General features: G+C 37.9%; 1 long non-coding RNA gene across 1 annotated transcript; it reads left to right on the forward strand.

The window, feature by feature from the left end:
* Positions 1–1,051: 1,051 nt before the first annotated feature.
* Positions 1,052–3,743, forward strand: LOC104108536 (uncharacterized). Its single transcript, XR_689030.4, has 4 exons — positions 1,052–1,295; positions 1,626–1,768; positions 2,267–2,330; positions 3,522–3,743. It is a non-coding gene; the product is annotated as an uncharacterized lncRNA (long non-coding RNA).
* Positions 3,744–4,823: the final 1,080 nt, after the last annotated feature.

The raw sequence follows: 4,823 nt of genomic DNA on the forward strand, positions 1-4,823 counted from the left end.
TCGGTGACCCAAAGGACCACGGTAGTAACTCTATAGTGGTGTTGCACTAATAGGAGCTAAAGGTGCACTGAATGCTAGCTACTCAAACCAGACCCATATGCACTGTGACAACCTGAAGGACCATGAGACTCATGAGTGCCGACTAAATGCGCGTGATAGGCTGACCTCTGCCAAATGAACCCCTGCCTCCAGACGAGGCACCACTAAAACTACCGAAATGATGAGGCCTCTTCTCAAATAGTGCCTCTTTAACCTGACCACAAATCCTCTTGATCTACCTAGCTATCTCCACAACCCGAGTAAAAGAAATATCATCCTCAGTCTCTCTGGCCATCTACAACCTGATACCATAACTAAGGCCATCTATAAATCTCCTCATCCTATCCATCTCAATATGGATCAAGATAGATCCATGGCGTGATAGATCCACAAACCTGGTCTCGTAGTGGGTAACAGCCATGCTACCCTGCTGTAGGCATTCAAACTGGGTGCGTAGATCATTTCTCTAAGTGAATGGGATAAACTTCTCCTATAATAGTTGTGAGAACTAATCCCAAGTGAGTGGAGGTGAACGTGTTGGCCTACCTCGAACATACTCCTGCCACCATCTCTTGGCAGAACCAGATATCTGAAATACTACAAAGTCGACTCCATTGGACTCCACAATACTCATGTTTCGCATTACCTCGTGGCAAGGGTCCAAGAAATCCTGAGGTTCCTTAGATGGAGTACACTACCAGAAATTTGGCCTATGGCAACAATTTTCTAGCAACGGTTATAAGACCGTTGTAACAGACCCTCTATTGCGACGGTTGTAGCCGTTGCATAAGCCTTATGGGTCTATAGGAAAAATTCTAATAACAAAGTGTTGCAGTAGTAAAATAACCGTTGCAATAGAGTAGCCTATTGTCACGGTTTTGGAAACCGTGGCAGTAGGTGACCTTGTTGCAACGGTTACGCGAAAAAAGGGCTATCGAGACGGTTCTTATTCCCCCCCCCCTCTAAACTAAAAAGGGTAATCAATAAAATACACGGCCACGACTTATTTTTTAAATAGCATTTTTGTTTTTTCTAAGTCTTAAATCACCTAAAAGGCTAAAACCCCTTGCCCTAAAACACTTCTCACACAGCCAGCATCGACTGTGTCGACACTATCCCTGCGGCGAAGGCAAGGCGACCTACGACGTAGACTTCCCCTCTGGCATAGGTTTCCCCTCCACCATCTCCTTCTATTCGTTGTTCTTGCTTTCTCTCATCTATGACTGAGCTTGAGGATTTTGGAGTTTGAACAGGAGGTAACTTTTTTCTCATAAATCTGTTATTCTTGTTTAGAAATTTCGTGTTTCTGTTTCTCTTTTTCTTTGTATTATGCCGATACATTTTGTGATTATGATTTCTAATTTGCAAAAAGGGAGTTTAATTTGGTAGGGTTTCTAGTTTGAGAAATTAAAGTTGAGTTGGTGGATTTTAATTATTAGATCTGCCGAAGATAAAATTGGGCTGCTATATATTTTTTCTCTTAAGTTTTATTTAGTCCTATTTCAAGATATGCTAAGGGGGAAAATGTACTACTGCTATTTGTGGATTTTCTTTGTTATTTTGGTATCTGATTTGATTGATTACAGAAAGAATGAAGTGAAAATGAAGGGAAGGAGGAAGTGAATATCAGTCAAAAGAAGAAATTATTTGTTGCTAGTGCAACTGGGAAGACACTGGAAAGAGGATTTTTTAGCAGTTTCTATCAAAGAGTTTAATCTTACAACTGAAGGTATGGTTCACTATACTTTATTCAACGAAAACCTAAGGCATGTTGTTCATATTGTCATAAGCTGGATATGTCATCTATGATAGTGGTGGGACATTTTCCTTTGGCTCCTCCATTAGTTTCTCTGTTATACTATTACTTAATGCCATATTTGACTTACTTGGACAGTTCTTCTTTATTTTTTAATCTCTTCTATTGGATTGTATATTATTTAGTATGGCAATATTTTGCCTAAGCGCACATATATGAAAAGGCTATTGGTATGGTAGGATTTAAGAATACTAAAATTTTCACTTCAGATATAGAGAAGTATGGAAATGGTAATGTGAAATCCCACTTCAAGCAAATCCCTTAATGAACTTGTGTTGTTAGTAAGTCAACTTCATTTTCTCTGAAAGATTTTCACCTTGCTGCAGTTAATAGGATTTGACAAAACTCGGGTTAGAGATAGATGTAATTTTCTTTTGCATTATTGTAAATGCTATTTTTATTTTTTTGTAGCTACAAAATTCTCTTGCTTGAAAACTGCTGCTAATGGTGCTAGTTCTCTTCTTCCTTTGATAAGGTAAGAACTTTGATATTTTTTGCTGCCACTTTGATATGTGATGGTGTGTTCTTTTCAACATCTCTTTTCCATATACGCACATTTATATTCATATGATGTCTTCATGAGTAGTTGTAGTGGAATACTGCATTTTCATAGGACAATCTCTTTGGACTTCATGGGAAAAATCTGAGGGAAATATTTCTAAGAAGTCGCATGCTAAAATCAATTGAAAGAGTTAGACTTGGCAAAAGACTGTCACTCACAAAAGTTAATTTGACGGGCTTTTATGACAGTTGCACCTTAATATTAATTTTTTACTCAGTAAAAGTTCATGTTCTTACAAATAAAAGAATTGTCAAAATACTCAATTACCCCAAGAGCTGGGTGGTGGGAGAGGTCTTTTTGAGACGTTGGCATAGAATAAACAACGAGAGAACTACCAATTTATGAATAAAGATAGTTCATTTTCCCTCTCTTGTATAACAACACCTTAAAGTCTTTAAATTAAAAATGATAGTTAAACAAGTGAGTGCAAAACCAAGAATCAGTTCTTCCCTATCTACAATTTGTAAAATTCATTATGTTTTAGAAGCTAGTGAGCTTTATGTACCCTGTGCCAAAACTTTTATCCATTATCACCTACCTTTATCATCCAAAAATGTTAGCTCTTTTGATCTATTAATTTTTATGCTTCATAGTTGGTCAGTCTTTCTGGTGTAATGCCCTTTTTATAAGCTAGAACTTGGTACTTCGGTTGTTTCTTAAGTTGGAGATTGAGGTCATTTTAAGAACTATTCTGAAGACTTTGGTCAATGAGTGGCTTAATAGTTAACTGATAATAACAACAAAACAAATAGTTAATTGATAGTAACAATAAAAAAGTTAGTTAACTCATTGTACTTGAGCTTCTCTGAGTATAGTGGTTCTATGTCCATCAAAAATTGCGATAGAGTGATTTGGCTCTTGTAAATATAACAGTTACAATATAATGAACATTTTATCCCAATTTCTAATATTTGTTATATCACATTTTCTTTTTCATTGATCTATCAGGAACTTCGTTCATGTACTGTTATAATATTTCTTGTAAAGAAATTCAATGTCATATTTTTGGATCTTCTACTGCTCATTTTAGTTGTTATCTGAGTCTATAATTGTACAGTTATATTTGCTCAACCTTTTCTAATATTTAGTTATCATCTTTTATAGGTTGATCAAATAAACAAGCAGAAGATAAATGCAGTAAAGATACTTAAGATTTGGTTGATCGGTGCTAGACTCTTGCATGTTCTATGAATCTTTTATTTATTTGAAACTTTGTTCAAGCTTCCGTAAACTCTTAAATTGTTAAACAGTATTGTATATTTTACTTTTAATATGTGAATAATAATAGTTGGATATTTTGGAATATAATTTTGTTGATTAATACTAGTTTCCTTTGGTGATTATATAGATAATCATTTCATCTTACTTTATTATACAGTTGCCATAAATTTCATTAATTGTTGCAATAACCTTAAAACAATCGTTGGGCAGCACTAAATAACTATTGCAATAGCTACACAACTGTTGCGATATGTATTCAAACCGTTGCAATAGACACAAATAGTCGTTGCATAAAATGCTATTGCAATGGTTTTGAACCGTTCCACTTGAATAAGTAATCGTTGCAATAGTTAAGACATATGGCGACGGTTTGACACCGTTGCAATACACACCCTATGGCGACGATTGTATAACCGTTGCACAAAACCGTTACAATAGACCTATTGGCTCGTAAGCTGGTGGGACGGGCCCAGAACCGTTACAATAGGGATATTGCAATGGTTTTCTTATGTATTGCAACGGTTTTGTTAGCGTTGCGATAGGCCAAATTTTTGGTAGTGTGTACCACCAAAATGAAAAGGAAATAGCTTGGTGAATCTGTCCAACCTCTTCATTGCTTCTGATGACATCGCGGCACCTTCCCCGGACTGTGTAGCAATAACAGGCTGAACTGCTCCAACTGCTGGAACTACCGGAGTCAGATATCCGCGAGCCACCTGCTCTAGAGTGTGAGTAGCGGGAGTCTAGGCTCCTCCCCCAATCTGAGTGACAGCTGGTGCTACAGGAAATATACCGGCCTGACCCACACTCTCCATAAGACCCACTAGGCAGGCTAGAGCATCCTGAAGTACGGGGGTGGCAATAAACCCCTCGGGGACCTGAGTTGGTCCAACTGGTGCAGCCGGAATAGGGATCTCCTCCCCCTACGCGATTTGAGGCTCTGCGATAGGTGCTGCTGCACGGGCTGTAGGCTAAGCTCTACCTCTAGCTCTGCCTCGGCCTCTACCCTTGGTAGTGGTTGTAACCTAGGGCTCCGGCTCCTGCTCGGCTGTGGATGTTGTACATGTCCTCACCATCTGTGATAGAACAAGAACAAAATGATTCAAACTACATCGATAGTATAATGTCGCATGACAGAGTAAGAAAGAAGTGAAATTTCATAAATCCCTATAGCCTCTAGAAGAT

The sequence above is a fragment of the Nicotiana tomentosiformis genome, chromosome 6 (assembly GCF_000390325.3).
Source record: "Nicotiana tomentosiformis chromosome 6, ASM39032v3, whole genome shotgun sequence".
Taxonomy (NCBI): Eukaryota; Viridiplantae; Streptophyta; class Magnoliopsida; order Solanales; family Solanaceae; genus Nicotiana; species Nicotiana tomentosiformis.